Source organism: Herpailurus yagouaroundi, unplaced genomic scaffold, assembly GCF_014898765.1.
Source record: "Herpailurus yagouaroundi ecotype Mexico unplaced genomic scaffold, PumYag 141, whole genome shotgun sequence".
Lineage (NCBI taxonomy): Eukaryota > Metazoa > Chordata > Mammalia > Carnivora > Felidae > Herpailurus > Herpailurus yagouaroundi.
In genome coordinates this window covers 38,250,666-38,274,972 of record NW_024412396.1, presented here as the reverse complement: position 1 = coordinate 38,274,972, position 24,307 = coordinate 38,250,666, and the positions used below count along the sequence as shown (strand labels likewise).

The following is a 24,307-nucleotide window of genomic DNA, read 5'->3' as shown; positions in this document are numbered from 1 at the left end:
GAAGGATGCTAATCTATGCTTTTTCATATAATGGTGTATTTGCTCTCAAAAAACAAATACAAAATTACTTATCTTCATTTTTCATGCATCATCACACAAATATAAGCACTCTGTCTGGTTTTAATTACTAATTCAGATAAGATACAAGTTGAGGCTAAAGAATCTTTTGGATTTTCTGTGGAGCTGATTTGTCATTTATGATGCAAACTCCAAAAGTCACCCATGACTTCTCCTGATAGATTTTTATCATAGTTTTGGGAAAATAGAGCATTCATCTGCTCTAATTAAAGATTTTACATCCAGCCTTTTTCTACACAGCAAATATTTAAAATTTCAAATAGCCACAAAAATGTAAATTTTGGTTAGATAAGTCTTTCTTTGGAATAAATCAGTGAGAAAAAAAGATGCCTAAGTGGATATTACATAGCACATGAAAAATACATAAATTTGGAAAGTGCTTGTATAATTGACATAAAGGCAAAGTATACAGGACAATATACAGTTTTTGAAGTCACTCACATCTGATTCAAACTCCAGGTCTATCATTTTCTAGATGTATGATCTTGGGCAACTTATTTAGTTTCTGCTTGATTATCCTTATCTCTAAGATGGGGATGATAATCTATTTTTTAGCACTGTAAATAGGAACATGAATATAAAATACTTAGCTTATTCCCTGACATATGTAATTTTATCATTATTAATAGTGTCAAATATGGTTTCTCTCCAATTCAACTCCTACTGTAAGTTCTAGCCAGAGCAATTAGGCAAGTAAACAAACAAAACATCCAAATTGGAAAGGAAGAAGTAAAATGATTTCTGTTCATAGAGGACATGAATTTTATACTTAGAAACCCTAAATATTCCACAAAAATGTTAGAGTTATTAAACATATTCTGAAAAATTGTAAGATATAAAATCAACTTGCAAAAAGCAGTGGCATTTATACATTAATGATGAGAAATCTAAAGAGGAAATTAAGAAAAAAATGTCATTTAAAATAGCACTGAAAAGACTCATACACTGCAAAGCATAAAAGATTCCTGTAATGTATTAAAGAAGTTATAAATAAATGAAAGACACCCCACATTCATTGGCTGTAAGACTTAATATTGTTAAGATGACAATACTACCCAAAGCCATCTACAGATTCAGTGTAATCACTATCAAAACCTCAATGATTTTGCATAAATAGAAAAATATATACTTAAATATAGATGTAATTTCAAGAAATCCCAAATAGGCTAAATAATTTGAAAAAGAAGAATAAAGTTGGAAGATTCACACTTCTTGATTTCGGATCTTTTTACAAAGCTACAAAACTGAAAACAGTGTGGTACAAGCATGGGAATATAAATATAGACAAATGGAATAAAACAGAACCCAGAAATAAATTATCACCTATATGGTCAATTGATTTTTGACACTCTTGTCAAATCTTGTCAATCTTGAAAAGATTGTCAACAGATGGTGCTGGGAAAACTGGATATCAACATGTAAAAGAATGAAATTGGGCCCTTACACCATATACAAAAATTAACTCAAAATAGATAACATATCTCAATGTAAGAACTAAAAGTATAAGAATTTGGAGAAAAATATTAATAACATTTGATTTGTCAATGGATTGAATATGACATCAAATATATGCAAATATATGCAATATGCAAATGACCAATGAGCACATAGAAATATCTCAGCATCACTAGCCATTAGGTAAATCAAAATTACAATCACAAGGAGATACCACTTCTTCACATCCATTAGAATACTAAAAAAATAGGAAAATAACAAGTGTTGGTGAGCATGTTGGAGAAATTGGAACCCTTGTGCATTGCTGGTGGGAATATAAGATGGTATGGCCACTATGTAAAAAAGTTTGGTGGTTCATTATAAAGCTAAACATAAAATTACTAATACAATACAGCAATTCTACTTCTCATTATATACCTAAAAGCATCATTCAAATAGATACCTGTATACCAATGTACATAGCAGCATTATTCACAATAGCCAATAGATTGGAAACAACCTAAATGTCCACAACAGATGAATAAACAAACTTGGCACATACATATAACAGGATGTTATTCAACTCTAAAAGGAATGAAATTCCGATACATGATGCAACTTGGATGAGCCTTGAAAGCATTTTTCTAAGTGAAATAAGCCAGACATAAAAATATTGTATAACCCTATGTATGTTAGGTACCTAGAATAAGCAAATTCGTAGAAACAGAAAATAAAATAGATGTTACCAGAGGCTGTGGGGTTGGGAGAATGGGGAGTTAATACCTAATAGGTACAGATTCTGTTTGGAATGATGAAAAAGTTTTGGAGATATATGGTGGTGATTGCTACATAACAATGTGAATGTACTCAATCTTAGTAAATTGTATACTTAAAATTAGTTAAAATGGTAAATTTTATGTTATGTATATTTTATTACAACAAAGGTTTTTTTAAGTAAAAGTGTGCAAAAAGATGTTGCATATATAGACTCATCAATAGAAAACTGGAGTGGATATATTCTGAGAAAAAAATTTGTATCAGATCAAGTAAAGTTACCAGGGATAAAGAGGGAATTGTATACAATCAAAAGGTGAAGTCAGCAAGAAGACACAACAAACTTAAATGTGTTTGCTTATATATAGCACATGCCAGTAGAATTTCAATCCAAATGAAGCAAAAACTGATAGAACTGAAAGGCAAAATGAATAAATGCATAATTATAATTGGAGAATTCAAAACCCCTTTCTCAGTGATCAATAGAAAGTCAGTAAGTACATAGAAAAATTAAATAACACCGGTAACCAACTACCATACTTTTTGAAAATACTGCCACCCAACAACAGGATATACAGTATTTTCAAATCCTATGGATCACTCACCAAAATAGGCTGTATCTTGTATCTTCTTCAAACTATATCTTAAAACAAAACTACTATATCATAAAAAATTACCAAATCAAAATTATGAAATCATACAATTTATGTTCTCTGACCATAATGGATTTCAACAAGGACTCAATAACAGAAAGATAAAAACTCTACAAGTACTTGGAAATTAAACAACACACTTCTAAATAGCACATGGATCAAAAAGGAAGCCACAAGGAAAATTAGAAAATATTTTGAACTGAATGAAAATGAAAGTCCAAATAAATAAAAGTTTGTGGGATGTAACTAAGGCAGTGCTTAGTGGTAAATTTACACCTTTAAACGGTTATATGAGTAAAGAAGAAAGATCTCAAATAAATGATCTACATTTTCACCTCAACAACTAAAAAAAAGGCAAAGTAACTCACACTAGAAAAGGAAAATAATAATGAGAACTAATCAATAAAACTGAAAACAGAAAAAATACAGATCTATGAAACTCAAGATAATGCTTTGAAAATATCAATAATATTGACAAACTTCTACTAAGACACACAAGTCAATAATAGATAAGTATTTCTCTTCAACTCAAACACAGAAATCTTCAATAATATACTAGCAAATCTAAACTAATAACATACAGAAAAAAATAGTACAACATAACCAAGTGATGTTTACACCAGGAATGAAAGGCTGGTGGAATACTGAAAATCAGTCAATGTAATCCTCCATATTAACATAATGAAAAAATCATATGATTATATCAATTGATGCAGGAAAAGATTTTGACAAAATTCAACATCCATTCATCATAAAAACATATCATGTAGGAATAGAAAGGCATGTCCTTAATCTGATAAACAGCATCCACAAAAACCTACCTCAAATATCACTTAATGGTAGGAAATTGAATGTGTTCACTCTAGTGTTGTGAATAAGGCAAACTGTCTACCTCCATTACTATTCAACATCATACTAGAAGCCACTTTCAGTACATTAAGGCAAAGGAAAGAAATGAAAGGCATTTCTGACCTCAGAAGGCAAGAGATCTAACTGTCCCTATTCACAGATTATAGATTTTATGAGTGAAAATGACCATGGAATCTACCAAAAAGTTCCTAGAACTAATAAATGACTTTAAGAAGGCTAGAAGGCACAAGGTTGGCACACAAATACCAGTCTTATCTCTATAGATTAGCAATGAATAATTAGAAACTGAAATTTTAAAACTATCATTTAGAATAGCACTCAAAATTAAAATATTTAGGTATACATTTAAGAAAACAAGTTCAGGCTCTCTATGCATAATTTTACAAATCACTAATGAAACAATTCAAAGAAGATCTAAGAATGAGTAAGGTATACCTTGTGTTGGAGTGAAATACTCCAAATATTTAATATTATCTTAAAATTTCCTTTGTCAACATAAGCTCAATAAAACTGCGTTACAGAGTAACCTTTGTTTTTTCCACCTTCTTGCTAATGGCCTTTGTCCCCTTTGTATCCTCAGACCCTAACCCTGTCCTTAGCTCATATAAACTTCATGTTGACTCATTGTTTTTGGACTTTCATGACTCCGATTAATCTGTCTCATGTTAATTTGATTCTAACTCCAGCTAGAAGGACCTTGAAGGGCAGAGGAAGGTCTTCCTCCCCGATACTACCCTTGGTTTGGGAATTGGAATACAGTCTCCTTTAGGCCAGTAAGAAAGAATAAAGCTTCTTCTCTTGGTTCACCGCCACCATCTGGCAGGGGAATCAGAGTGCTGCCTGCTTCTGCTGGGCTGGTGAAAGATCAATTTCCCACTTGGCCTTCCTCAAACCATAAGGGATGGGCCTAAAGTTTTTCTACTGGTGTTTTATTGGAATGAAGTGGGTATTTCAAATAAGTTTACTCTTATTGGGCCACCCTTTTGCTAGCCCTTAGCCTAGAGGGAAGGCTTTAATTGAAACCTTCCATTCTTCCTTCCTTTTTCTTTCTTTATTGACTTCTTAATTTCTTTCTTTTGAACCGTGCTTTTTGGCTTCAGAGTTGGAGGTTTCTGCAGCATGTTATCTTGTTTTCACCCTTGTTTCCACCCTTCAGTCTTCCTTCACTTGTTGTTGTGTTATCCTGTCTATATTTCAGTTGTCCTAATTGTTTTTGATATAGTGATCAAAGCAATTCAATGGAACAATTCAATAAAAATTCAGTCATTTTCTACAAATGGGTTTTGAATAACCTAATATACATTTAAAAACAAAGTATATTTCAACTCTTATGCCTCACCATGTAAAAAAATTTTGAGAAAGATTATACACCTAAAAATAAAAGTTAAAATTATATAGCTTCTCAATGAAAACATGAGAATATCTTTGTGACCTGAGGTTAGGCAAACATATCTAAAGCAGACACAGAAAGCAAGAACCATAAAAGAAAAAAATTATAAAATACACTTAAGACCTTGCATCAAAATACAACTTTAAGAAAATGAACAAGCAACAGATATATGTCATAAAATACATATCTGAAAAAAACTTAGAATATACAAAGAGGTCCTACAACTCAAGAACAGACAACAAGGTAGTTTTAAAAACATAAAAAGGACTTGGATAGACATACTGCAAAAGATGATACACGAATGCCCAACACACAGATAAAAGCATATTAACATCATTAGTTTTCAGAAAATAAGATATCAAAACAATAATGAGATGACATTTAAAATTACTAGAATGGCTAAAATAAAGAGGCTGTCAGTACCAAACTTTGGTGAGACTGGAAAACAACTGAAATTCTTATATGTTATTAGTGGGAGAGTCAAAAGTTAAAAGAAATTCAGCAGTGTGGAAGTGCCTTATAAAGTTAATTTAATACCTATCCCATAATTCAATAATTTCACTCCTGGGTACTTACCGAAGAGAAATAAAATATGTCAGGAAAGATACTTATACAAGAATGTTCCATCAGCTTTATTCACAGTAGCAATAAAACTGGAAACCATGTAAACATTCATCAGTAGTAAAATAATGGAACTTTTGTATTATCCCATAACAACAAAAATACACACAACATTCAAGAAACTCATAAGCATTATGCAAAAGGAAGTAAGATTGTGTATTGTGTGATTCCATTTATATGAAATCCTAGGACGGGCAGAACAAATCAGAAGAGTAGTTGCTCTTGGTGAAGACAAATCAGATGGGAAAGCATGAAAAATATTCTGAGGTAATGAAAATGTTCTATATTTTGATAATGAGTATGAGTTACCCAGGTGTCTGCCTTCTTCAAAATTTCAAGATTTGTATACTTAGACAAGGGCATTTATTGTATATACATTTTATTTCCAAAGAAAAAAGACTAAATTTTGAAATAGAAGACTTAAAAACTGCCAGGACAGTGGGTTGGAAGCTCCTATTTAAACTTCTTGAGGTAAGCCTAGGGCAAAAGAAGAATATTTCACTAATTTTGACAACGGGAAAAATATCTATCAACCTCATTCCTTCAAAAAGTGGTATGGGAAGAAAATGTGAATATATTAAAAGGGATACATGTGAAGAGAAATAGGCATTTACGTCTCAGATTTGTGGAAGGTGGTCCTATCCTGAACAGGGTCCCCTACTCTGGCAATTCTGTTGCCAATGAGATCAAAGTGCTGTCAAAGCTTAGAAAAGAACCATTGATTAGATGTGGAGGGTGGTCCAAAAAAAGACTGAAAAGTCCTGGCACATTTCCTCTGAGCCACTTTCAAATATACTTCATGTATTCATTTTCATTTGGAGATAGAAAAGCCATATGCTGCTCATGGTCTATGTCAAAAATCCTCTCTTTAGCGCACTAAATAACAATGAAATAAGAAAAGGACTTTTACTTAGACCTGCAGTTTTTCGATTAGATAAAAGAATTTCCTACATCTAAAAGCTGTTGAATACTTCTTTGGGATAATAAAAAATTCATTGGAATCTCCATTGTCACAAATAGGGTAATTATCTAGCTGCGACGCTATCTTATGCTTTGGGATAGGCTAGACAATCTCCTGAAGGACATTTGAGCACGGAAATTCTCAAGCACTGAAGTTTTTATGTTTCTGATGCTCATATATATTTGTTGTGATACCCAGAATTTCAACTTCTCCCCAAGATACAATTCAGCAGAATTTTTTGTACTTTGGAGCATAAGTGCAAAGATTCATTGGCAGAGTGTCCCTTAAGACCAAATAGCACACTATGAAGGCCATGGCATAATATTTCAAGGACTAGTCTATTTTGTGATATTACTTTTAGCTGTTCTGGTTATACACATTTCCCCTTAGTCCAAATCAAGTACTGAATTTTGAGTAGATATTTGAAATAACTATCAAAATGTGGTACATGGAGCAGTTTTACTTTCTAAAGGTACAACTAGTGAATTTTACCCTCTGAATGTTCTACTAGAGAGTTGAAGATAAGTGGGGGCTGTCCCTGGAGGGTTTTTTGTTATGTTTTGCATTTTTTTTGTTCTTACATAGAACTAGAGCTTATTAATGATAATAATACTGCATTAGATGATACTGAAATTCAACTTTCTATCATATTCCCATTAAAAGTGACAGTTCTAATCAATTATTTTTATGAAACATGCAGTTTTTATAAGGATGAGCTTAACTGGAATCATTATAACACTGCTAATAATCATAATGGCGACTGCCATAACTTCTTATAATTGTTACATTATAGCTAACATGCTGAACCACATTCATCTGATACATCATGAGTAATAAAAATTAAATGGTAGGTATAGCTATTATTATTATTATTATTATTATTATTATTATTATTATTATTTTGCATTTGGGAGAATCTATTCTGCAATATACAAAGTTTATTAGAATTTTGGCTTCCAGTGGCAATGTACTATGCCAGGGGCTTAAAATGCTATCATCTCAAGAATGTTCAAAAATGTAAATTCTAGAACATTCTTAAAAATAATATTTTATTTTTTAATATATGAAAAGAAAACTTTTTGTAATAGAGCATTTTTGCTTAGAAGGATCTAAATTAGAGCAGCAGATTTCATGTCAAGATTGTAGTCTGGCCCACAGCCTAAGACTTTGCTTCAGAAAGTGCTGGAGGGAGTGAGAGAAAGACGTGAAAACCAGGCTTCACTAAGTCCTAAAACTGACATTCCCTTCACCTGCCAGGAGCTTCAATTTCTCCCTAGGGTGACTTTGGTTTTCAGCATGAATAAAAGCAGAGTGCCTCTTGTCAGTAATAGAAGAACACTGTTTACAGGATTTCTTCCACTTCTTATTTATTTTGTTTTGAACGCCAGAAGATGAGTTAAGTTGTGTATTATTCTATGTTTTAGGCATGAAAGTAGCTACGAGAGGAAACTACTAATATAAGATTTCTTTCCTATGCAGAAAACGCAGAATTCTATTAATCTATATTTAAATTAGTGGTAGGATAGTCAACGGATGATAATTCTTTAAATGATTGCAAGTAGCTAAACTTTTTTCAAGTTGTAATGCATGTAAATGTATAATAATTATGGCAGTGACACAAGGTAAATACAGTAGGAATAACATAATAAACTATGTTATAATCACCTCAAAGTTCTAACTAGAATAAGAATGATGGAATGTAAAACCTAAATTTATCTTGCAGCTTTAACTTTGTAGGACAGAACTCTGAGCTCTCACCCAAAGGGTAAACCCACCTGATGTGAGGTGCTTTTAATTAGATCTAGTCACAGAGTGTGTCACTACCAAAGAGGGTCTCTGCAAAAAAAAAAAAAAAAAAAAAAAAAAAAAGGAAAAAAGCTTCCTCAGAGCCTATCATCTACCATTGTTCTTCTGAAGAGGCCTTGAACATAGTCCAAACTTTCTCCTCTGGGACAAAAACAAGGCATATTGTGTTTGGGAAAACAGCATGGTCTTAACATGAGTTTCAACTCCATTCAGCACTCATTGAGTACTATTCTCTGTCAGGCACAAGGCCAAAATCTGGGTCCCAAATATCAATATGGCATAATTCTTGGGTTTAAAAATTTCAGTCAATTATGGGATACAAAATCTTTAGCACTAACTTTAAAGTAAAGTGGTGATCATGTTTGAAGAAAGCAAAAATGCATATTTATGGTATCCCAAATGACCTCATCAGCCATCATTCATTTAAAGCCTTTCTCCTGGGGCGCCTGGGTGGCGCAGTCGGTTAAGCGTCCAACTTCAGCCAGGTCACGATCTCGCGGTCCATGAGTTCGAGCCCCGCGTCGGGCTCTGGGCTGATGGCTCAGAGCCTGGAGCCTGTTTCCGATTCTGTGTCTCCCTCTCTCTCTGCCCCTCCCCCGTTCATGCTCTGTCTCTCTCTGTCCCCAAAATAAATAAACGTTGAAAAAAAATTAAAAAAATAAATAAATAAATAAATAAAGCCTTTCTCCTTTGTTGTATTGTTTTTATGTTAATGGAAGGATTTGTGAGTCTCTGCTAGAGAAGAAAATATTAAAGGCATACTTACACAAAGCTAGCAACATCTCCTGTGCCAATAACAAATCTAGGTAATTTTAGTTCCTGATCAATTATGCAAAAGGAAATTGATAGAAAACAGTATGAAGCATATGTGAATAATACAAAGTAACTCCAGGAGATGGTAATGGAACAGATTATTCAGACTTCAAATGGAACTGTTCGCAAAGATGGCTCTGGTCTCTTGCCATTTCCTTTAGAGCTAGAAAGAACATGATGATTTTAAGAATTGGAAGAATAAATTGCTTGTATATAGATTTCTTCTTTTCATCCTCAGATTGGATGAAAGGAAAACCATGCCAACTGAAACCAGGTTTTAGAATCTCAGACTTCCTGTTATCTTTAGTCTGATCTTATCATGTGTGACTTTCACTAACCACTATTCTTCCAAACACTTAATTCAGGCAGTTTCTCTGGGCCCTTATTCTGAAATCTGATATGACCTTTATTTTTCATTTTTTAACAAATTGACTTATCAGGAGTCTTCCTAAATTAAGCATACCAAGAATAGAATTCCACATAAAAGACATTCTGGATTTCTGAATGGGCACCAGGAGAATGTCATTTGAAATAATTGTAAAATTTCCTACAATAAATCTATCTTGTAGATCAGAGTATGAAGATGCCTTTTGCTGGTTTTTGTTACAACTGTGACTTGACACATTTATTCCCTCTGAGGACTCAGGGTTGCTGATCAAGTTAGGAGTTTAAATGTATAAATATCCTGACAGAAGACAAAAGTCACTCTTCATATTACCTGGATGATGGACTCTAAATTCAACTTTATTTGGAAACAGAATTTTTGCAGATGTTATCAGATAAGATGACATCATACAGGATTAGAGTGGACCCTAAATGCAATGATTAGTGCCCTTATACTGACAACAGAGGACACAGAAATTTACAAAGAGGGAGAACACCTCGTGAAGACTGAAGCAGAGATAGGAGGGATATTTCTACAAGCCAGAACAAATGCTGAGGATTCCCAGCAACCACCAGAAGGTGGTAGAAAGGCCAGGAACAGATTGTCCCTCAGAGGCTTCAGAGAGAACCAATCCTACTGACACATTAATTTTAGACTTCTAGCCTCCAGAGCTGTGAAAGAAGAAATTTATGTTGTTTTAAGTCACCCAGCTTGTAGTATTTTGTTATATCAGCCCTAAAAAACTAATACGGTTCCCAATTATTTTTATAACCCAAATCCCCCACACCTCATTAACATCTGGGTAGGTAAAGAGTCACACATGTAGTTGGGACTTGCTCACACATTCTGAAGCAAGATACCCAAGCCCTTTGAAAGTACTTCTTTCTCCTCAAAATTAAAGCCCCATAGTTCTGAGTATCTCCAGGGAGAGTTTCTCAGGTATGCACAAGTAAGTCTGCTCCTAGTAGATCTTTCCATGGCCTGTGTGGATATCACCTTCTGCCTGGTATGGTCACTGAAAAACTAAAGAACACAAGATGCCAAATTCTCAGGGGGTCTGTGATACAGGAGGAAGGTGAGCCTTTTAAAAACTTCTGTGTTGCATTGAAATAAAGGGGTCCTAACATATTAGAGTTTAGTAGAACAGCTCTTAAAAATTTTAATTGTGCCTTTCTATCTCCCTAGAAACTAGGCAAGTGCTATGAAGAAAATGAAGAAATTCAAGTAATAACCATCACAATGAACCTATCACTGCCTGTCCATCAGTTAAGGAACTGAACCAGGTCAGCACATCATTCTTCTCTTGAGATGAGCTCCCTTAGATTTTTCATCTCCCAGCAAATGGACCTGGGTCAGTCCATCTGCCAGCTCAGGCCTGTCTGGATTCTAAAGGTGGATAAAAGGAGATGAAATTCCCACTGCATATTTGGGTGATGCTAGAGTAAATTAAAATTTTCCTTTTCTCAAAAGCAAATGTTTTCTGGAACTCTATTTCCATGTTTTCTCTCATGAGCTTCCATAGAGGTTCTGATATAATATTGTGACAGTTTTTTTGTACATGCCCTTCTCTCCCTTCTAAAAAGTAAAAAGCTGAGCAAACAGAGAAGAAAGTAGGTCTGTTCTAAAAAAAAAAAAAGCTGCAGCCATTATTATAAAATCAAATATTACCCCAGCTACAAGCCCAGGCGCTAACATTCGCTCACATCAGCTGTTCCTCTGCTCCTCCACAGCAAGCATGAGAACTATTGTTACTGACCAGGAAACATTTCCTGTGTAATCAACATTTCTTGCTGATTTGTTCTCTTACTGGGTGGTACTAGACATGGTGGAAAAGATGCTAAAGAAATCACAGTTCTGTTTTGATCAAGTACTTCGTAATTTTAACAAACCCTCTCAGCATTATATCAGTTGGGAAGAATGGACCGTATGTAGTCATGGTGGGCAACTGTGGGATAAGCCTCAAGGCCTACATGTGCTCTGTTCCAAGCTGTTGGAAGTTCCAAGGCTTTGATCCTTCTTTTTAGTTCCTGCAATATTTTTTTAAGGCTTATTTATTTTTGAGAGACAGAGACAGAGAGATAGAGATGGACAGAGAGAGAGAGAGAGAGAGAGAGAGAGAGAGAATGAGCAGGGAAGAGGCAGAGACGGATGCAGACACAGATTCTGAAGGAGGCTCCAAGTTCTGAGCTGTCAGCACAGAGCCCAATGTGGGGCTTGAACTCACGAACTGCGAGATCATGACCTGAACTGAAGTTGGACACTTAACTGACTGAGCCATCCAGGTGCCCCAGTTCCTACAATATCTGATTCTGACCCTCTCTCATCTTAACTCCAGACTCTAAGCTCTCTATAATAATGACCACCTTTGTACTTGGTGTAGTTCTCTGCAGGGTTTGAATCTCATTTCTCCCTAATGGGCCCACAGAGTTCTTCTAAAAGTTAATGGCACAAAGACTCTTCTTGTCCACACTTGAAAACAAAGTTTGCTTGAAAGGTTTTGGTACATACCTTTCATTTCTACCTTTATGCCCATTCCTCATCTTGTTTTTTCCCTATTTCTGTATGCCTGAATTCTCATTTTCTTTCTAACCCCTTGAACTCATTGAGAAGAATTGCCTGACTGGTTTTCTTTTTTCTTTTTTTTTTTTTTTTTTGCCAGTACAGGCTGTCTTTCATAGTTCTGGTGGCTCCATAAACTACAGCCAAGAGACAATGGAATACACAACCTTTAGGCTTACCCTTGGTTTCTAAGACCCAGGTTCCTCTTAAGTGGGAGGTAGAGAAATACCAGGAGAAATGGTGCTTTGGAAATGAGAAGAGGACATTTTTATAATTTATTGTTTCCTATAGATTTAGATTTGCCATTTACTAGGTCTTGCTGATTGGCTAGGCAAACACAAATGTAGGGAATAAAGGTCTGCATATTTAATTATACCTTGTTCGCTGGCCAAGCACTGGCTTCTCTTATGTTTGGGGATCTGATGGCTCAACCCAGGGACATAATTACTCTCACTGAAGCAAAGTAAATGATGACAATTAGACAATTACTCTAATCATCACAACTATTTCCATGATTATATTTACTTACTAAGAACTGCCTAAAGAGAGTAGTTTATTAAAACAGGAGCATAAATGATGAAAGGTAGGTAGGATCAAAGCAAAGGTTGGCTTTCTATTGAAATGTGCCTGGTGTATAAACCAAAATATATGATTCATCTTCCACTTTGTTGAGCAAGGGTGGTTGATTTTATTATAGCACTATAGAAGTCATCACATATCAGTGGATCAGACTTTTTTTTTTGTCCTTTGTCTTCCAGGTTCTGCTTCCTTTATGGCCAATGCTGAACATGAGCTTAATGTTGGACATTAGCCTTGGAAAATACAATGGGAAAAGACTTAATTCAGATGACCCAGATTCTGTAATAACTCTCTACAGTGACTCTGTACTGGGTCAACTTAGCTACGCTAAAACATGTTTTTAGAACTTCTCTACATGCTTCTGGTTTTGCATGGCCCTCAGGAGATATTATGCACAAGATCTGGAAGATGTAAATAAGGTAGTTCTGAGAATTAGTGCAGGAAATCAGGCAATTTGGCTCATGCACAACTGCATGTGCACCTACATGACGACCCCATTTTCTCCTGCATATACATGGCATTGAGTTTGGATGTAGTAAGAGACAGACATGAGTTCCAGCTTGTCATCTTAAGGTCCATTTGCCGTTCTGTGTCTTCTTCCAGCCTTTCAGGTTGTAGTTATCTTTGTTCTCATCCACATCCAGTTTTCCAGATGCTCATCTGGATGACCTATAGTGACTTGAGGCTCAACATTAGACACAGAAACAATGGCTTATATAGGCTGCTCCAACAGCTCCAAAAATTGTATCGCATCCAACCCTAAAATAAATTCTTCATTCTAAATCATTCATAGCAGTTCTGCTCCTATAATATAACCCTGATTTGTATACCCTCTAATTAGGTAAACTTAGGTATGATTTAATTTTTTAAATAAGGATACATACTTGATTTGTATTCATCCCAATTCCTTTGTGAGAAAAGAGAAAACTCACATGAAAAAAATTTAGAGTATATAGCATACAGATGGAAGATATTGTATGTGTGTGAGTGAACAGACACACGTGAGCCCACTTCTACATACTAATTGGTGTATTGTCAGTGAGCTTTGCTTTATCTAGGAATAGAATAATTATTGCTTTAATTGAAGATTTTAACGGCTCAAAGTAATATTAAAACTTCCAAACAAATTCCATGAACAATTTCCTTGACACATGCAAATAATATTGAAGAAAATTTAAGAAGATAGTGAAAAGTCATGGGGTGTCTGGAAATGCAAAAGATTATTCAATTGAAGGATGTTTTTCTTCTTATATTAAATTTGACTCTTTAAACCAATTACATTCAGGTTTTGATTTCTGATGTTAAAAGACAGCTATTCTTAAGTGATGAGTCACTAAATCCTATTCCTGCAACCAATATTACACTATAAGTTAACTAACTAGAATTTAAATAAAAACTTGGGGGGGGGGGGGGCGAAGAGCACTCATTCTTCCTGAGTTTTTATTCCAGTATTTTCTGCAAGTCAATCAAAATCCACAGCTTGTCCAATCTCTCATTTGTCCTGAATAAGGGAAATAAGTAAGATCTTTGTACTTGTTACAAGTTAGGATAACCATATAGAGAAGGTCCTCTCTGTAAGACACATGATTTATAATATGTAATGTTTGTTGAATGAATGAATGAATGAATGAGATCATAGTCTGTATATACTGGTCCCTTTTTACGTCGTAGAAGAAGCACCTAACTTCTGTTAAGTTTCTGCCTCATTTTCTAGGTAGAAACTGCCTCTTTTCACAGACTTACTTTAGTTAACCTGGGTTTAGGGTAAAGAGGAAAGACAACTGTGCCAAGTGGTGCTCTGGTTAACAAAATAGGACACAAAGCCAAGAGAAGCTGGTAATAGCAATGTATTTTCTTTATGTTTTATCCTTTATGTAATTAATTATGCCTATTAAGATTCATCAATGGCTTTTATTTGCTAATATAAAATACTGAGATAAGAGGCTAGGCTATACAACCTTGTGCATCTGATGAGGATGCACAGAATCTGCAGCTGTCAGCACAGAGCCCGATGCAGGGCTCGAACTCACAAACACGAGATCATGACCTGACACGAAGTCAGACGCTTAACCGACTGAGCCACCCAGGCCCCCCAGGAATTTTCACTTTAAATTCATAGTCTGTGCACCTGTTATGATACCAAAATGATTGTGATGGATGAAAGGCAGTAAAATTAAGTTGAAATACCCATTTATCCCAAGAATTTTATGTAATGACATGTCATTTAAAAACTATTTTTTAAAACTAAGTACTTCAACTATTTAAGTGCTTTATTTTCATATAAAAACTTGAAACCCTGGGGTGCCTGGGTGGCTCAGTCAGTTAAGCCTCCGACTTCAGCTCAGGTCATAATCTCATGGTTCACGAGTTCAAGCCCCACATTGGGCTCTGTGCTGACAGCTCAGAGCCTGGAGCTTGCTTCAGATTCTGTGTCTCCCTCTCTCTCTGCTCCTCCCTTGCTCACACTTTGTCTCTCTCTCTCTCAAAAACAAATAAACATTAAAAAAATAAAAAAACCCACAAAACCTTAAAACCCTGGTCAGCTTTTCAAATAAGAATGACTGGAATTACTTTGGCTATTCGGGGCCTTTTGTGGTTCCATATGAATTTTAGGATTGCTTGTTCTAGTTTTGAGAAGAATGCTGGTGCAATTTTGATCGGGATTGCATTGAATGTGTAGGCACTTGTACCCCAATGTTCATAGCAGCACTCTCAACAATAGCCAAATTATGGAAAGAGCCTAAATGTCCATCAACTGATGAATGGATAAAGAAATTGTGGTTTATATACATAATGAAATACTACGTGGCAATGAGAAAAAATGAAATATGGCCTTTTGTAGCAACGTGGATGGAACTGGAGAGTGTGATGCTAAGTGAAATAAGCCAAACAGAGAAAGACAGATACCATATGGTTTCACTCTTATGTGGATCCTGAGAAACTTAACAGGAACCCATGGGGGAGGGGAAGGAAAAAAAAAAAAAAAGAGGTTAGAGTGGGAGAGAGCCAAAGCATAAGAGACTGTTGAGAACTGAGAGCAAACTAAAGGTTGATGGGGGGTGGGAGGGAGGAGAGGGTGGGTGATGGGTATTGAGGAGGGCACCTTTTGGGATGAGCACTGGGTGTTGTATGGAAACCAATTTGACAATAAATTTCATATAAAAAAAAAAAGAATGACTGGAATTAAAAAACACAAAGTTTTGTCTTAATGACAAGAGTGTTGTGATAAACCCTTTTATTTGCATGTTGATGTTTTGTATTTCCATAGCAGATATAAGACCAAGATTATGGGAATTTCATGGTCATCAGGATTGCATTTATAGCCTGTCAAGCAGCCATAATGTCCCCTTTCACCTGTTATAATGAAAAGATTACTCCAATGAGTATTTGCACTGAATGGCAGATATAATGAAAGGTCTTCAATTTTAGGTCCTTCATAGGGGCAAGGAAGTCAATTATGTAATGAAAACACTCTTCAGAGCAGGTCAGGTTGCTCAAAGATCATATCATTTAGTGTAATTGATTTAAAATGTCTCATTTTAAGAGTCAATGGCCAGAAATAGGGACTAACTGAGCAGAAAAGAAAGATTTCATGTACAGGGAAGCTGGATGTTTAGAGTCTATCTGACTCAAGCCGTTGTTTTAGGAGAGCAGGAAGGCCAAAAAGGAGGTGGTTAAGATACCCTACTACTATGTTATCTGGTAGTTAATAACTCCACAATATGACTATTCAAATTAGTACCACAGTACTTTCATCCCCAGGTGAATTGGGTTCCTGAAAAATTTTGTGGGAGACATAGACTTCATGGTTAAGAAGCTTAAGACCTTATTTTAAAAGTATGATTAAAATAAGCCAAAGTCATAATGGCAGTTTTAAATCAGTCCCAAATTCATAGAGAGGGAGGGTCCATCTATGTCCTCTTCCCTTAATTTGGGAGAATTTGCTACTATAGGGAAATGATATTAAGTGACTTCTGAAGCTAGATCACAAAAGGAAATACAGATATTTATTGTGTTGCTCACTGGAGTGCTTGTACGAGAGCCTTGAGGTTGCCATTCTCTGAGGAGAACTAATAGCCCATATGCGAAACCATAGGGACAAGACCTGAGAGTGTATGAGAGAGGCCTGGCAGGCTGCCAGCTGCCCAAGCTCCCTGCTCTTCTAGCTCCAGCCACCAGCCAAATGCACCTTCCTGAAGACAACATGGCAGAACTGTTCTGCACATCCTATGAGAATTCCTGACCCACAGAAATGGTGAGAGATGACACAATGATTGCTGTATGAAGCCATTAAGTTTTGAGTTAATTTTTCGCACAGTAACAGAATCAGAACAAAATCTGGAATCCTGAAGTGGACTGAATCTGTATCACAAACCTAAAATGGATTGGAGTTATGGAATGAATAAGTCACAGGGATAAAAGGCAGAGCACAGGAATATAGTCATTGGTATTGGAATAGCTTTGCATCGTGGCAGACAGTAGCTACACCTGTGATGAGCATAACATGTAGGAAAGTTGAATCACTATGTTGTACACCCAAAACTAATGTAACATTGTGCCTCAACTACCCTTAAAATTGTTTTCAAATTACTTTCCTTAACATGAAAGAGTTCCAATACACACACACAAAATAAAAATAAAACAGCTGACATTGGCTTTGGCTTAAGTAATGGGCAGAGGATGAGGAGACTTGAGGTTGTAAATATGGAAGTTGGACAGCCCTCAAGGAGGTTGTTCATGAGGGCTGAACGGGAATTGAGAAAATTGTTTTTTGAAGCTGGAGGAAGAGATTCATTTCATGAAATGGTAGAATGCTTAATAGCTCTTAATTGTGGTAATACTGAAAACAGAAAATGTACCTTATGAACTGATTGAACTGGCTAAAGTTTGGGGGCAAAACACTGGAAGTACAAGCTCTTTTAACAACGTACGGTTGGTTAGAGGCATAGACATATGAAATACAAAAGGGAAATGTTTGATTTTCTAGTAAAATTTGGAGAAAACATAAAGGATCCAGGGCTTGCTGGGTTCTAAAATAAGGTCATTTCATATTCCCAGTTTCTTCAAATCGCAAAAATAACAAAATAAAATGAAATGAAATAAAATAAAATAAAATAAAATAAAATAAAATAAAATAAAATAAAATAAAATAAAATAATTCTAATTAAGAAATGGCTTCAGGGCAAAGACCAAATCCAGGGTGGGCCTATAAGATTCCTTGTTAAGACCTCAGAAAAACATAACTTCGTGCTGCATAGATCCTTTCAAACAGACAAAAAAAAAAAAAAAGACTTCTGAATATTTTAAGAGCATGCCTGGCAGATACCCCACCCTCTCCCTCCTGTTAAACAACAGGTCCCCATGAATCTTAAGAGCATTTCCGATAAAAGCTGCAAAGGGAACACAAGGTAAAAGAGGTTATCTCAAAAAGATTTGTGGGTTTGACCTCTAATGAGCTCGATAATCAATTGATACACAGAAAGCCGATATCATTTTTAAAGTAATTGTATCAGTGCGGACAGAATAGAACAAAGACAATGCAAAATAGTATTTGGATCTCTGCATCCCTATAGGCAGGAGAGAGTCTGAGAAAATGCCTCAGTTGCATACACAGTCTCCTTTCTTTATGGGAAAGGAAGGATAACTTAGTGATGGAACGATGATCCCACAAGATGGAAGAACTCTGGAGACTAAATCCAGTGAGAACTGGCTCCTAATCAAGGAACTGGAAACATGTGCCTGCAACTGAAACACTGCAGTGTTTCAGATGGTAGCTACACTTGTGGTGACCACAGTACAACATAGAGACTTGTTAAATTACTTTGTTGTACATCTGAAATTAATGTATGTAACACTGTGTGTCAACTATACTTCAATTAGAAAAAAATTGGGCTATATATCAGTAACCTTTGTGCCTCCCATTTCCACCACCATCTGTTTTGAATGGTTGTGCCCCTTCCCCTTTTGAATAGGTGTATGCCTATCCTATGCCTACCCAGCCATTGTATATTGAGTGCATGGAAGGCAAATATTTTGTAATCTTAATTTGCACATCTTAAAATGGAGACGGATGATGCTTGAGGAGATGTGATCCAAGGAAACTAGCCCAGGGAACCTCATGCCCATCTGTAATGAGTTGCTGGGCTTCAAGCCTGAGCCTGATGCTATAATGAGATCAAATTTGTGGGAACTATTAGGAGAAAGTGACTATAGTTTGAATGTGGGATTAATGCAAATAATTTTTGGCCAAAGTACAGAAGTAGAGATTTTAAAATATGATCCCATATTATTTAACACTGCTCCCACTGAGAAATGGGATCTATAATCCTTCCCTTTAAATCTTGGAAGCGGTGTGATAGGAAAGAAGTAATGTTATGTAACTACCATGGCTAGTTCATAGAAGGCTTCTGCTTGTTCACCAGTACTTTCACACCAGATCCTGGGGCTACCATGTGAGCAGTCCAACTGCCCTGAGCTTACCAAAGCTGTGAGGAAGCTTCAATTAACTCACACAACCAGACAACATGGAGAAGGTCTGGGACCACACTGCTGATGGAGAAAGGCCTTGCCAAGTCTCTAGATGTTCTAACTCTCCACCATTCCATTTCCAACCTTGGTCTGACAGCTACTACACGAGAGACCCTGTACTGGCATCCAGTCCAGTTTCTCCCAAAGTTCTAAACCCAGAGACCATGAGAGATGATGATGACATGATTACTGATGTTTCAAACCACAAAGTCTTGGGATGATTTGTTGCATGGCAATAAATACAGTCACAGATCAAATAATGTCCATTTATTTCTTGCCTACTAAAGCACAGTATAACAGCCCATTAAGTGACTATCAATTACATAATATATATTTTAAATTAGAAATGCTAACTTTAGGGGCATCTGGGTGGCTCAGTCGGTTGAATGTCTGACTTTGGCTCAGGTCATGATCTCGCAGTTGGTGAGTTTGAGCCCCGTGTCAGGCTCTGTGCTGACAGCTTGGAGCCTGGAGCCTGCTTCAGATTCTATGTCTCCCTCTCTCTCTGCCCCTCCCATGCTCATGCTCTGTCTCTCTCTGTCTCTCAATAATAAATAAATGTTAAAAAAATTAAAAAAAATAAATGCTAACTTTATCTAATTATTTTTCATTTATCATTGCTCACTGAAACTTTATGTGATTTCCCCCTACTGTGTTTTCATGAGATGCTGTAAGTTCTTTTCATACCTCTGTAGAAATATTCAGACCATAGATATTTTTAAATGCATGTAATTCTTCATGAAAACAGTGAATTTCTTTCTGACCTCTTCATTTGAATATGTTAATATCTGACTCAGTTTCCAGGTCTTAGAGATAGTAATTTGGAGGTTTTTAATGGAAAAGACATTAAAATATTTACCAGTGGTATCCCAACAGCAGTGCCCTGAGTTTTAATTATACTAGAACTGAAATCCTGAGAAGTGAAAAATAGTCATACAGAAGTGGTTTTGCTTGTCTGTTTGTTTGCAAAATTTCCAGTTTATCGATTGTGAAGACTAGGATCCCCAAACCTCAATAGTTCCAAATGGCCCCTATCTCTCCATCCTCCTCCCTAGAACAAAAGAGATCAGACAGGTGTCTCAGAGCCTGAAGAGATAAAGGAGATACAGCTCTGGAGAGGTTGTGGAGAGAGTGGCCACGATCTCCCTGGGGAAATGGGATATATATGCTTCTAGGCTACAATGGTGTGGTAACCGTATTTCCTAAAACATACCTACCTCATTTTTAAATGGAGTGATAGATAGGAGCAGTGATGTTGGTCTGTGTCCCTGAGGGACAAATGGGACGAGGCAAGAGAGAAGCATTCCTGATGGCATTGCTTTAGCAAGAGCTGCAAAGACTCGGTGTACTGAATTTAACGGAAAAGTGGAGGGGGTGTGTAGCCCACAAAATGAGGGTAAGGGTGACATTTGTGAGGTTAGTCTGAGGCAGCAGGAAGGAGGAGGATTTCCAGAACCCTTCCCACCTTAGTTGTTTACCCTTGGGCAGAAAGGGTATCTGGAATGGGATGAGAGTGAAGCAGGGCCCTTGAATTCTACCAGAGAATCTAAATATTACTTGAAGAAGAGGAAGATAAGGAGAGAAGGAGGAAGAAAAAAAAAGTTGTGAAAGAAGGTTTATTTATAATCCCTTGACTTTCTTGCTAGTTTAGAAAACTCTATGACACTAACACACAGAAAAACTTAGTTTTTTCTTCTTCTATTTTTTAAAATTTATGTATTTAGTTTGAGAGAGGGGGGAACACGCAGAGAGAGGGAGAGACAGAATCCCAAGCAGGTTCTGCACCATCAGTGCAGAGTCCCACACTGGGCTCAAACTCACGGACCATGAAATCATGGCCTGAACTGAAATCAAGACTCAGACGTTTTACCAACTGAGCCACCCAGGTACCACCACGCCCCACCCAGTCTTCTTCTTTTCTTAATTAAACTTACAGAATAGACAGAAAGTCCATGGAAAAAACAACAAAGGGAAAAGCGTGGGAAACATTCATCCAGATCATGGGTCCTTTAACATCAAAATTCACAGCTGTCTCTTACCAACCTGACTGTAAGCTAGTGAGGATACTTGCCTTCCTGTTTTTTTTTTTTTTTTTTTTTTTTTTTTTTTTTTTTTTTTTTAACGTTTTTTTTTTATTTTTGGGACAGAGAGAGACAGAGCATGAACGGGGGAGGGGCAGAGAGAGAGGGAGACACAGAATCGGAAACAGGCTCCAGGCTCTGAGCCATCAGCCCAGAGCCCGACGCGGGGCTCGAACTCACGGACCGCGAGATCGTGACCTGGCTGAAGTCGGACGCTTAACCGACTGCGCCACCCAGGCGCCCCCTTGCCTTCCTGTTTGACTGGTAGTTCTCTCCATTTTTTTCTACTATCATTCTACTGTGCCTTAGATGTATATAGCAGGTTATGTCCACAGAGCACAAAATATTATACAAGTCATCTCATTCATCTTCAATCTCTGGAATTTTATACCCATGTGAAAATTTCCTAGCCAGATCCTATCAATTCAAAGATGTACATCTGGGTTAATTTATCCAAGGGGCTTTTAGATGATGAGAACCATCAGGAGCTATTTTTAGAATAGAGGGAATGCAGCATTTTTAAAAATACAGATTCCATCAACTTGAGGCCTCTGAGTTGCTAAAAGCAGCCTTTGGAGCAGAAGTCATCAGCAGGAACTCGATAATCCCTGAATTGGAAGGCCACACAGTGGCATGGGAACTGACATTCTCTCTTGGGAGTCAGTAAGTGAGGCAGATGGCTCCCAAGTTAAAGGCATATTCTACCCTATTTTTCTGTACTGATGGTACAAAGAGGTGGGTATATCACTTTAAGATGGCCTCTAAAGCTACCCATATACTGTAATCAGATTTCAATTAGCAAGAAGGAAGCTAGATAAATTGGAAAGAGTTTGGACTCTCAAGAGAATCTAGGCTTTAACTCTTACCAGTTTTTTTTTTTTTTTTTTTTTAAGTAAAGAAGTAGGAAAGCACACATCTTGAAATTGCTAGAGGACAGAATGAATTTGGAGAGGATGAATGGCAGACGAAGATGGAAAGACAGGCAGTAGCCAGGCCATGTAAGACACGGTGAAAATTCTGAATTTTATTCTGAAAGTAAGGGAAGTTAGTGAAGAGGTCATAGCCAAGAAATTCTGGTCTACCCCTTGGAAACAGAGACTATAGTAATCCTGAAAAATCATGAAAAGACACCCCTGCCCAACTGCACGTATATCCATATACTTCTCCTTGCAAAAACACACACAAAAATTCTGCCTCTCTCTATAAGTCTTTTGTTTTAATTAAGTAGGTTCTTTTCATAAAATTTTTCTCCATTAATGTGGTTTACAATTCCTTAATTTTCCCTATTTTCCTTGTTTGAAAACAAGATAACCATTGGGCCTTGGCATACATATTGGCTCTCTATGCTATGGGCCAACTGTCACCAAGCTCTCCTTGGAGACACTCACTGCCTGGTGGAGCCTGGTGCCCTGCCACCACCTGTGTCCCTGTCACCCAGGGTCCAGCTATATGATTAGACCACAGTCTTCAATGAGTAACATATTCCTTTCTTGGTCACACTTATGGAGTTTCTGAAGGGCAGTAGAGATAACTGTCAGGCACACATGACCTCCGTGTAGACAAGGGAACTGAAGAAATTTATCACTACTGCACTAAGATACCCCCATAAGAGCAGAACATTTGCCAAGAGTTGTGACCTAGGGGGGCTAAACCTATCTAGATGCTTCCTATCTATTGCTTCAGTTTTACGGGACTGAAGGATTGCTGTTTCTTGTTAGGAAGTTCATTTCACTCCCTATTACTTCCAGCTTCACACTCAAAGCGCTGAGAATTTCAAGTGGCGTTTATTCAAACAGACCAGTGCCCTCACATCATTTCTGTATTCACTTCTTAAAATTCTTCCATAATGCTATTGGTTGTTTTTAACTAAATTCACATGGTTCAAGGAAACTGCCCAGACCTGTGGAGGTCACACACCAGAAAGTGAGATTTCTTATACAACCTAACCAGTGCAACCTTAAACAAATTTATAGACAAACTTAAGAAGTAAGGAGTACAGCACCATTCTTGTGGAAGATAGAAGGCATTCATTTTCACAATTGGCCTTTTGATGCCAATGCACCACCATCCAAACAGATTGTTGATTACTGGTTAAGTCTTGTGAAAAAAAAATTTGTTTTGTAGAAAACCTGGTTGTTATGTAAGTTACTACTGAGTTGTAGGTCTTGGCAGAGTTCCAGTGCTTGTCTTTCTAACACTAACTGAAGGTGGAATGAAACATGAAAATGCAGTACAGTTCATAAGACAGAAGTGGTGTGGAGCTTTTCAATAGCAAGCAACTTTTGTATTTTGAGAAGTATTGTCTTAAAATGTGGATGTGTTCCCAAATTCCAGTGGCTAGAGAAACTGTTGTTGTATTCATTAAAACTGGAATTCCTGATGCTATTGTCCTAGAAGTGGAATTTGAGACCAGACCTAATTGGTTGTTGTGTTAGCAAACATGGTGGCTTGGTGAGTGTAATGAAGTGTCCACAGGAGTACTGAAAAGCCCAGTTTTACCAGGTCACAAGCTTGACATAACTATCATTTCTATGTCTCAGTTATAGTCCACCTATTTGCTTACCAAAAGATGCTTACTGTTTAGCATTTGAAATATACTTATCATTTGTACCAGTTGAATATGCCTTTCCTTAAACAAACAAACAAACACACTTAAAAAAAAAAAAAAGATTTGTTAGGTTGGACCCAGAGCACTGAGGCAAGACACTTCTGATTACCCAAAGCCCTGTGACATGTGGGAGCTAATTTGGCAGATGGGAAGGGTCACTATTCCTG

At 36.6% G+C, this 24,307-nt stretch overlaps 1 pseudogene; it reads left to right on the top strand.

Moving 5' to 3' along the window:
• The first annotated feature begins 22,489 nt into the window (after nucleotides 1-22,489).
• LOC121032389 (protein tyrosine phosphatase type IVA 1-like) lies at nucleotides 22,490-23,967 on the top strand (annotated as a pseudogene).
• The last annotated feature ends 340 nt before the right edge of the window (nucleotides 23,968-24,307 follow it).